The sequence below is a fragment of the Delphinus delphis genome, chromosome 7 (assembly GCF_949987515.2).
Source record: "Delphinus delphis chromosome 7, mDelDel1.2, whole genome shotgun sequence".
In the NCBI taxonomy this organism is placed as follows: Eukaryota; Metazoa; Chordata; class Mammalia; order Artiodactyla; family Delphinidae; genus Delphinus; species Delphinus delphis.
Genome location: NC_082689.1, coordinates 109,803,388 through 109,814,768, shown reverse-complemented (window position 1 = coordinate 109,814,768; position 11,381 = coordinate 109,803,388). Strand labels below are relative to the sequence as shown.

The 11,381-nt window shown below is 46.4% G+C and overlaps 1 non-coding gene across 1 annotated transcript; it reads right to left on the bottom strand.

Annotated features, from left to right (window-relative positions):
* Positions 1-1,930: 1,930 nt before the first annotated feature.
* On the bottom strand, positions 1,931-2,003 carry TRNAG-CCC (transfer RNA glycine (anticodon CCC)). The gene has a single exon. It is a non-coding gene; the product is annotated as a tRNA-Gly (tRNA).
* Between the last annotated feature and the right edge of the window lie 9,378 nt (positions 2,004-11,381).

Here is an 11,381-nt window from a genome sequence, read left to right as displayed (position 1 = left end):
GGAGTCCTAACCACTGGACCACCAGGGAAGTCCTTGTACGTGTTAATACATATCATATTTCCACAGGCTTTAGTTGGATGACTTTACTCCTAAGTTTCACAGGATATCCAAGAGCCATTTTAATCTGCCCTGATGTAATTTCCTGCTGAGTTTCCTAAAATGTCCAGGCTGAGATGCAGGCCAGAGAGGCCAGGACTGGCTCTTGTTGGCAGTGAATAGACAGGAAAAGCTTCCATAAAACATAAAACTGCCATTAGCTTACATTTTCTAAGGTCACTGTGTTTGGCACGATGGTCTTGTCACAGCCATTACCAGCAATGAGCTTAATGCGTGGACAGAGCAGCTGCACCTGCAGATCATTTCCTTGAAGGTAGATTGTGAACAGTGTTTCCTGGAAAGCTTCACTTTCTAGAGCAACGTTGAAAGCTTCAGCCAATAAAAGCTTAGGGGTTCATGGCCACTGGAGAATCTGTATCTCAAGCTGCCTGCACATCCATGGTGCAGACTGCAGTAGCGTGAGGGCTTTGCATGCAAGGTTTCCCAGTCATCATGTAATAGGGAAGAATCGGGGGCTTCCCTGGAGGCACAGTGGTTAAAAATCCGCCTGCCAGTGCAGGGGACATGAGTCCAAGCCCTGGTCCGGGAAGATCCCACATGCCGCGGAGCAACTAAGCCCATGTGCTACAACTACTGAGCCTGCGCTCTAGAGCCCGCGAGCTGCAACTACTGAGCCTGCGTGCCACAACTACTGAAGCCCACACGCCTAGAGCCCGTGTTCCGCAACAAGAGAAGCCACCGCAAGGAGAAGCACGTGCACCGCAACAAAGAGTAGCCCCCGCTAGCTGCAACTAGAGAAAGCCCGCGTGCAGCAACAAAGACCCAGCACAGCCAAATATTAAATAAATAAATAAATAAATTTATTTAAAAAAAAAAAATCATTGTATTCTATCACAAGTTAATCACGAAAGGCCTATAAGCTTAAATTGCACATAATGGCCCATCTCTGGGAAACTTGCCTCCCAAGTAATGAGTGTTAATCTAAAATATCTTTATTTAGCTCACAGGAAGCATCCCAACCAGGTCCACCTGTGAATGACTGCAGGAAAGAAGAAACACATCCCCTCTGGAGACTGACCAGAACCAGGAAATGTTTGACTTTACTCCCTCCCCTTTTAGTATAAAACAAACCTGAATTCTTAGTATAACTTAGTATAACTTAGTCAAGATGGTTCTTTGGGACACGAGTCCATCATCTTCTTGGTCTGCTGGCTTTCCAAATAAATTCACCATTCCTTGCCCCAATGACTTGAATCTTGATTTATTTTCCTGTTGTAGGGCAAGCAGTATGAGCTTGGACTTGATAACAATCACCATCATGCTTACTGCTTACTGAGCACCACTGTGTGTGTACAGGTAGAGTGCCATGACAGGGCCTTTGTGTAGGTCATTTAACCGTGGCAAATCACCTGTTGGGCAGTTATTAATCAGATGAGAAAGCTAAGGCTCAGAGAGGTAAAGTGACCTGCTTGGTAGGTGGAGGAACTAAATGCAAACCACAAATCTGTGCACTTTGCTCTGTGAACATCTTACTCTTTGTCATGGACTGGTGATCCATTCCTTACCCACTTTGGTCATTTGCATATTCACCTGGCCTTTCATCTAATGAGCAGAGCTGACACATAAGCTCTAACGAGTATGTCCTGTGTGCTAAAAACTGTCAGGTGCCTTACGTATGTGATCTCTTAATCCTCACCGTTCTGAGAGGATTTGAACTTTTTATTTGAATAGTGTCAATTTTTTAAATTTATTTATTTATTTATTTTGGCTGCGCCAGGTCTTAGTTGTGGCACATGGGACCTTTGTTGCGGCATGGGGGATCTTTAGTTGGGGCATGCGGACTTCTTAGTTGTGGCATGCGTGCGGGATTTAGTTCCCCGACCAGGGCTCGAACCTGGGCCCCCTGCATTGGGAGTGCAGAGTCTTACCCACTGGACCACCAGGGAAGACCCTGTCATTTGTTTTTAAAGTGTATTTTTTAAATAGATTTATTTATTTTATTTATTTATTTTTGGCTGCATTGGGTCTTCATTGCTGCGCACGGTCTCTCTCTAGTTGCGGCGAGAGGGGACTACTCTTCGTTGCAGTGCGTGGGCTTCTCATTGCGGTGGCTTCTCTTGTTGTGGAGCACGGGCTCTAGGCGTGTGGGCTTCAGTAGTTGCAGCACGTGGGCTCAGTAGTTGCGGCACGCGGCCTCTAGAGCGCAGGCTCAGTAGTTGTGGCGCACCGGCCTAGTTGCTCCGCGGCTTGCTGGATCTTCCTGGACCAGGGCTTGAACCCATGTCCCCTGCCTGGGAAGGTGGATTCTTAACCACTGCGCCACCAGTGAAGTCCCTCATTTATTTTTTAAGTAACAAGCCCATACAGAAAAGTACATAAATCCTAAGTAAACAGCCCAGTGGACTTTCACAAAATGAACACACCTGTGTGATCACAGCTGATCAAGAAACAAAACAGTGTGTCTTCCCTTCCTCCCTCCTGCCCATCCACCCTCTCTCTGGTTAACACATGTATCTTTATGCAGCTCACATGAGGATTTTTTTTTAATAAATTTATTTGTTTATTCATTTTTCACTGCATTGGATCTTCATTGCTGCACGTGGGTTTCCTCTAGTTGTGGCGAGCGGGGGCTACTCTTCGTGTGCTGCACAGGCTTCTCATTGTGGTGGTTTCTCTCGTTGCGGAGCACGGACTCTAGGTGTGCGGGCCCCAGCAGCTGTGGCACGCAGGCTCGGTAGTTGTGGCTCGTGGGCTCTAGAGCGCAGGCTCAGTAGTTGTGACACGCGGGCTTAGTTGCTTCACGGCATGTGGGATCTTCCCAGACCAGGGCTCGAACCCGTGTCCCCTGCATTGGCAGGTGGATTCTTAACCACTGCGCCACCAGGGAAACCTGATGACTTTTTGTTTTCTCTGGCCGTGCTGTGCGGCTTGCGGGATCTTAGTTCCCAACCAGGGACTGAACCCGGGCACCCAGCAGTGGAAGCTCAGAGCCCTAACCACTGGACCTCCAGGGAATCCCCTCACATGAAGACTTTTGTGTCTGATTTGGAGAAGGTTGCAAATAATTAATGAAAAAGCATTTTTTTAAAATACAGGTTTTATATTCTATAAACTCAGAATGAAATTGATAAGCCAGGCCTCGCCTGTCACATGGGACTAAGTTCAAAGTGAAAGGCACAGATCATAATTTCAAATCAGAACCTTTGGTAAATGTCCTACACCTTTTTTTTTTAATAAATTAATTAATGTATTTGGCTGCGTGGGGTCTTAGTTGAGGCACACAGGATCCTTTGTTGTGACACGTGGGCTCCCTAGTTGTGGCGCATGGGCTCTGGAGTGCGCAGGCTCAGTAGTTGCGGTGCTCAGGCCCAGTTGTCCTGCGGCACGTGGGATCCCAGTTCCCTGACCAGGGACCAGACCTGCATCTCCCACATTGGCAGGCAGATTCTCAACCACTGGACCACCAGGGAAGTCCCCTACAACTTTTACTAGAATACCCCGAATGTCCCACATTGCAAGGCATTTCAGCAATACTTATTTTAAATCAACATTTCTTCTACAGGTACCAAGCATCTGATATGCACTAGATACACGAGTAGGCCTGCCCGCCCAGGCTCCTTCCCCACAGATGTCTCCTTTTGGAGCCAGAGAAAAGGCCACGTGTACCTGTGGTTCTGAAACCAACTGTCAGACACTCTCTGACACCAACTAGATGTCCAACAATTCAAGTCAATCCAGTTCTGACCCTAACTACCCAGGTTAGCGGCAGACCCCGCTGGTTTAAGAAGTCAGTTCCACGAGACCTAACCCAGCCCCCGCTTCAGACGTCAATTGCAGGTCCTAGGGAGCCGCCCCTACTTCTGACAGACCAGCTACAGATCAGGGGTACCCCCAGCCCCTCCTCAGTTTCAATACTCACTAGAATGACTCACAGAACTCAGGAAAACACTTTACTCATGGTTACTGGCATATTATAAAGGATACATCTCAGGAACAGCCAAAGGAAGAGTTGCAGAGGGCAAGGCGTGGGAGAAGGGATGCGGAGCTTCCACGAACAGATTTTGGAGGGACGCAAACATTCAGTCTATAGCACCTCTTCTATTGTAATTTATTTTTAAACATCACTTCCTTCACAATTATTTGAAAAGGTGTTTAGTTCAGATATCTTGAGGCAGTTCCTGCTTCCTGCCAAGGTTCCTGAAATATCTCACAAAAAGTGTCACTTTGTGATGAGAATTTGGGAGTAATTTTCTGCCCAAATTGTTGAAGTCTCTGGGTCCTAATGATAAAGTTGGCTAATACAGCTTGTTATAATACCGTAGTGTGAAATTTGGGACCAGTACGAAGTTTCCTGTGGGGCAGGTGGATTGATTTTGAGATCAGAGGATTGGTGGGTTACTTGTGCCTTACCTGGGCCCCATCTCCTCAATGTCCCACTCTTCTTGCTAAAAATCAGGATCAGCTCAGGAATTCCCTGGCGGTCCAGAGGTTAGGACTCTGCGTTTTCACTGCCGAGGGCGCGGGTTCGATCCCTGGTCTGGGAATTAACATCCCGCAAGCCTCGCAGCGCGTCCAAAAAATAAACAAATAAAATTGAAAATTAAAAAAAAAAATCAGGGGCTTCCCTGGTGGCACAGTGGTTGGGAGTCCTCCTGCCGATGCGGGAGACGCGGGTTCGTGCCCCAGTCCGGGAGGATCCCGTATGCTGCAGAGCGGCTGGGCCCGTGAGCCTTGGCTGCAGAGCCTGTGCTCCGCAACGGGAGAGGCCGCGGCGGTGAGAGTCCCGCGTACCGAAAAAAAAAAAAAATCAGGGGGACGTTGCACCCTCCCGTGGACCTGTCCCAGGGAGGGTGCAATGGCCAGCCCCTCGGATAGACAGGAACGATAACCAGGCCTCTGGAGCCTGACGTTTCCTCGGCACCAGCTGAGAGAAGTGAAGGCTAACAAAGAAGGACCAGTTTCCTCGAAGCTGCTAAAACCACATTCATGTCGCTTCTCCGGCGAAGTCTGGAGTGTGAGAAACTGTGGCCTCTCCTCGGTCAGCAACACCCCAAGTACACACCCCAGTCCTGGCTCTCGGGGACAGAGGAGGCATTACACCTTGCCTATTTGTTACCCGTCTTTTGAGTCTTTACTCTTTAGAGCCAATCCTGGCTCCACTGATGGAACTGGAAATGTATTCCTTAGTGAGACTGATACAAAACAGGGTCAGAAAACTGGGTGACAGCCCCTGCAAAAATCTTCTGATTTCTTTAGGATCTTCCGTTTTCGTGAGGCTGGAAGCTGGAGCTCAGGGCATGCACAATAATTCTTCCCTAACGTACTCCTCTTTCCTGTAGACTTGAGGATTTCAGCGACTCTCGCATTCAGGCAGAGGCATTTTTGTTGTCTCATGCCATGTGACCTGTTCCAGGGTCACTTTATATTATGCCTATTCTTTCAATAGAAGACCTCATTTATTGGCGCACATAAGTGATGAGCCTGGGGGCAGCTTTACCTCCAGGCATGGACTGTGTCTTAGGCTCAGATGGTACAATCAGCCTGGTTTCTTCCCAGCTCCTCCAGGTCATAAGCGACAAGGCGGCAAGACCCCAGCCGGCAGTGCCAGGAGAAAGGCAAGCCGCCAATCTTGCTCGGCAACTGTCTTTGGCCTGAATTAGATCATGGGGTCAGGCCTGACCACTCCCTGGGACAAGGAGGATGAGATGCCGGGCCTGGTTGCATCCTGACCTTGCCGTGAAGCTGAAAGCTGAGCCGACCTGAAGGCTGGGCTGAAGCATGGTAGAGGTGTGCTCCTTGAGGTCTCAGAGCCCACGGCCCCCAGGTCCTGAGCTTCAAGCTCCCTCTGGGCAGGGTTGGGCAGCCAGAGTTTGTTCATTTTTACGACTGAGCAGTATTCGAGATTTAGGCTAGTACAAATAAAGCTGCTATGACAATAGAATAAGGGTTTTTGTGAGGACATAACTTTTTTTTTTTTTTTTTTTTTTTTTTTTTTTTGCGGTACGCGGGCCTCTCACTGTTGTGGCCTCTCCCGTTGCGGAGCACAGGCTCCAGACGCGCAGGCTCAGCGGCCATGGCTCACGGGCCCAGCTGCTCCGCGGCATATGGTATCTTCCCGGACCGGGGCACGAACCCGTGTTCCCTGCATCGGCAGGTGGACTCTCAACCACTGCACCACCAGGGAAGCCCAGGACGTAACTTTTTACATCTCTAGGATAAATGTCTACTGCTGCAATTGTCAGATCATATGGTAAGTATATGTTTAGCTTTCAAGAAACTGCTGAACTATTTCCAAAGTGGTCGTACCATTTTACATTGCCATCAACACTGTATGAGGAACTGAGTGTCTCTGCATCCTCACCGGCATTTTGTATATGCACTACTTTTTATTTCAGCTCTTCTGATAGGTGTGTAAGAACATCCCAGTGTGGGGACTTTGCTGGCGGTCCAGTGGTTAAGATGCTTCCACCACAGGGGGCAAGGGTGAGATCCCCATCTGGGGACTGAGATCCCACATGCCATGGCCAGTGTGGTCTTAATTTGCCCAATGGCCAGTGATACTGACCATCTTTTCACATGCTTATTTTCCTTCCGTATATCCTCTTCAGTGAAAAGTTTATTCATACATTTTGCCCATTTCCTAATTGGAGTGTATGTTTTTTACAGTGAAGTTTTGGAAATTCTTTATATATTCTAGGTATGAGTCCTTTATTGGATATGTGATCTGCAAATATTTTCTCCCATTCTGTAGCTTGTCTTTTTATCCTCTTAGAGGCGGTTTTTCACGGAGACAATGTTTCTATGAAACCAACTTATCATTTTTTTCTTTTACGGATGATGTTTCTGGTTTTCATGTCTGAGAACTGTTCACCAAGCCTTAGATCTTGAAGATTTTCTACTGTTTGCTTCTTCTAAAAGTTTTAGCGTTTTACACTTTAAAGCCTTTGATCCATTTTGAGTTAATATCAGGTACAAGTTGTGACGTGAAGCCAGATTCTTTTTTCTTTTTCTTTTCATATTTTTTTGTTTTGTTTTGTTTGCCTAAGGATATCTAATTGCTCCGGCACCATTTGTTGAAAAGCCTCTGTTTTCCTCCACTGAACTGCTTTCTCACTTTTTCGTCAGAAGCCAGTTGGCCATACTGGGTAGCCAGTAGCCTGTCTCTGTCTTCCCTGTTCTGTAATCTATGTGTTGGTCCCTCAGCCAATACCACAGTCTCTCTCTTTCTTTTTTCTTCCAGTTTTATTGACAAATAATGGACATACATCACTGTATTCGTTTAAGGTGTACTGCATGACGGTTGGATTTACATATATTGTGAAATGACTACCACGATAGGTTCAGCTAACATTCATCATCTCATATAGATACAATAAAAGAAAAGAAAAAAGAAAAGAAATTCTCTTTGTGATGAGAACTCTTAGGACTTACTCTGAATGATGTTCCTTTATATCATACATACATATAGCGTTAACTATAGTCATCATGTTGTATATTATATCCCCAATACTATGTATCTTATAGCTGGAAGTTTGTGACTTTTTGTGTGTGTGTGTGTGTGTGTGTGGTACGCGGGCCTCTCACTGTTGTGGCCTCTCCCGTCGCGGAGCACAGGCTCCGGACGCGCAGGCTCAGCGGCCATGGCTCACGGGCCCAGCCGCTCCACGGCATGTGGGATCCTCCTGGATCGGGGCACGAACCCGTGTCCCCTGCATCGGCAGGCGGACTCTCAACCACTGCGCCACCAGGGAAGCCCAGTTTGTGCTTTTTGACCACATTCCTCCGATTCTCCCTCCTCCCACACTCCTGTCTCTGGTAATCACAAGTCTGATCTATTTTTCTATGAGCTTTTTTGTTTGTTTTTAGAGTCCACATGTAGGGGAAAACTCAGTTCTGATGGGGGGTTTTGAAGCCCTCTCTCTGAGTAGGCAAGAGATAGGAATATGTAGAGGAGATTTTGTATCTAAATCGGGTTGCTGGCGGAAGCTGCGCTATTGCTGTCCTGTCAAGGTGCGGAGTCAAAAATACGTCTGTGTTTAGAGGTTGGAAATACCGTATTCACTCCCAACCAACACAGGGAGTAGGTGGGTCCGGGGTGTGCCCACTTGTGCACACGTCTGTCCCTGAGCCCACTTGGGCACACATCTCCCTGAGCAGAGATGCTCCGTTCCCCTCCCCATCCTTGGCCTCCTTTGCTGTTCTCCCTGCATCCTCCTTCCTACAGCTTTGTGTAATTTGGAAGAAAAATAATCACTCATTGAGATGTCTGGGCTCTCCCTTTCTCTGGAGAAACGTGTGCCAGGGTCCTGAGGCTCTAAAGCTTAGGAACTGTTTCTTTCTCAGTTAAGATCCATGCCCTGAGAAGTAAGAAAATATTTATGACCTTTGAAAGTCACTCACGTATCCACTCTTTTGGATGGACACATTTGTGCCCAGTGCTGTAGCGATGTGGTACTTCATGCTTTGACATGTTCAACACACCAGCTGCATGGCTTCAGCTGGAAAGGCTGCATGAATTCTGCTGGGCAGCGAGGGACGAGGGTCAGCGAGCTAGGATTCGTGATGCTTTCAGGCATACTGAGCTGCTTTTACTCTGCCGTGGTGTGCACCCTCAGTGACTGAATGTTTTCTATCCCTCTGTGTCTGTTCAGTGATTTCCGTTCAACGTGGTTACTTCTGTTTTCCCTGAGCAAACCCCAAGCTCAATTGCAATCTTCCTGAGCACGAATCAGTCTCTGGGCTTGTGGCTTCTCACCAGCTCCTTCCTTCTGGGTCCCCGTCTCCTACCTTTACTTTTGTATTGGTTAGATGTTAACTCTTTATTCAGTCTCATTTTCCCCCATCACGTCTGCACGTAAAGATCTCCCAACAGAACAGTGAAGGAAAAAAAGGTGGTAGTCTTCAACTGCTCTCATTTGTTTCCATCTCTGAGAAACACAAAGTAATTATATTAAGAGACTCCTTGTAACATTTGTAAGGCATTGACTTTTGGAATGTGTCCCACTGACCTCAGGGAGAAGAAGGGAAAGTATATCTGACCTCTGGCCCTTTCCTTCCCCTCCTGTGTACCTAAGCACTGCAGCTTTAGGAGCTAGAAGTTCAGGAAAGTCAGCAAGCCCTAAGGTGCTAGACAGTTCAGGACGGTGCCAGCTTTCAGCATTATTGGGATAAGGCCCCAAAGGTCGAAGGTTTCAACACAAACCTGAAGGAACTGCTACTAGCATATTCTCAGAAAAACCAGAGGGCAGTCTTATTTTGGTGAAAATTTGAAGCGATGGCTGTACCATTATTTACCTATTATTGCTCAGGCCAAGCCTGCCTTTCTCTGTTCTGTTCTGAGATAATAGGACTGGAGTCTATAAACTACATTTCCCAGATGCCCTTGCCATCTGATTTCTTTTCAGGTTCTGCCAATGGGAGGCGCTGGTGGGAGACCGGAAGGTGGCAGGGGAGTTGAGCGTCCCTTCTCATCTTAAGGTACAAGGCCCGAGCACCAGCTGCAACAGTCTCTCAATCCAGCACCAGCTGGTGGTGGCCCATCCCTTTGGTTTGAAACGCCTATAGCATTTCAAAGGAAAGTTTCTAGTTCCTGGATCTTAATTGATAGGATACTCATTACCGGGATTAGGGGTTACTTCCTACCTCCTGGAGCACATGTGAGTTTCTAATGCATCTGAGGTACTTGCCACTTCCTGCTCCTCAGTCTGTGCAGCAAGATGTCATGACTGTAATGGATCTGTGTGATGTTCTGTGGAATGTCAGGAAGATTAAATTCTCTGCTGGCATGATGACGACAGTGAGGAGAGGTGACCTAACGCCGAGGCTAGACAAGTGAAGATGTATTGCTGACTTACCTCCTTCCCGACTGGGTCCTGACGGATACAATAGCCATTTTTAGGATTTGCCATTTGAGGATGGACTACACTGAGGTTGCCAAAAAAAAAAAAAACCCAGGAGATTTTGTAAAAAAATCTTAAATCGCTAGACTTGGAGAAGGGGACAAGATGGTTTTAAAATGATGCTGGAGAGGCAAATTGTGGTATATTCATTCAATATGTATTGAATGGCATAGTAGTCTACGCAGCAAAGAAAAATAGTGAACTATAGCTGCACAGAACCAAAGGGATGAATTCCTAGCACGTAATGTTGAGCAAAAGAAACTAGACACAAAAGAATCCATACTGTACGAGGCCATTTCTCTGACATTCACGAGCAAGCAAAACTATTCCGTGATGGTAGCAGTCAGAATAATGGTTATCTTTTGAAGAGAGATTAATACCTGGGCGGAGGCTCATGGAAGCATTCTGGGCTGCTGGAAATTTCTGCGTCTTAATTTGTACGGCGGTTACACACATGTCCACTAATGGAAGAATTCGCCGGGCTGTACACTTGAGAGTCTCGCATTCTACATGCGCATCTCTCGATAAAAACCAGTACAAAATTCTCAGTACAGGCTAGACATTAAAAGCATTTATAAGATAAATGGATGTGTGACTTGAGCTTTCCAACTTGGTTTCATTTATTCCGCCAATAATGCTAGTAGAAGCTTAGAAACTTTTTGATGAATTGTGTACGCAAGTGACATACAAAGTCTAAAAACGCATCTTCTCAGAGTGGCATGGTTTAACTCTACCATAAACAAAATACTGTGAGTCTAATCAGTTTATTTAAACTACACGTTTCTGAAATACGTAGACATTTGTATATACAGATAAAGATTTATTTTAATCAGGTAAGTATTCATCATCTCTTTTAAGTGTCCAAACGGATTTATCCCGTGGAGGATACACAGGAGACAGGCACTTTTGTGGAGGCCAGAGCACAGAGGCAGACTTTGTATCTCCTACCAAGACCAGACTCATGTCAGTCTGGAAAATGGGACAGATGAAATCTATAACACCTATCAGTATATCCTGCGAAATCTTATTTCATTGCCACAGGCTGGTAAATGCCTTTGGTGCACGAATGCATTGCCAATCCAAGGTGCACATCCAAAAGAATGTATATGTTTGGTGTGCAGGCTAATTTCATGCTTATTCAACACCCTACTAATGAGGCTCACAGTTACGCAGCATTTTTTGACGTGATAACCTTATCATAGCTTTATATGTATAAACTTATTTAAATCTCATAACAACTCTGAGTTAGGGACTGCTACAATCCCCATTTTACTGACATACGAACTTGCCCTCGGGTCACAGGTATTCATGGCAGGACTGGAATTTGAAACCATGCAGTCTGATTCCATTCTCTCTCGTTTTTTAAAAGTAAGTTTATTTATGGCTGCATTGGGTCTTCGTTGTTGGGTCTTCGTTGCTGCACGT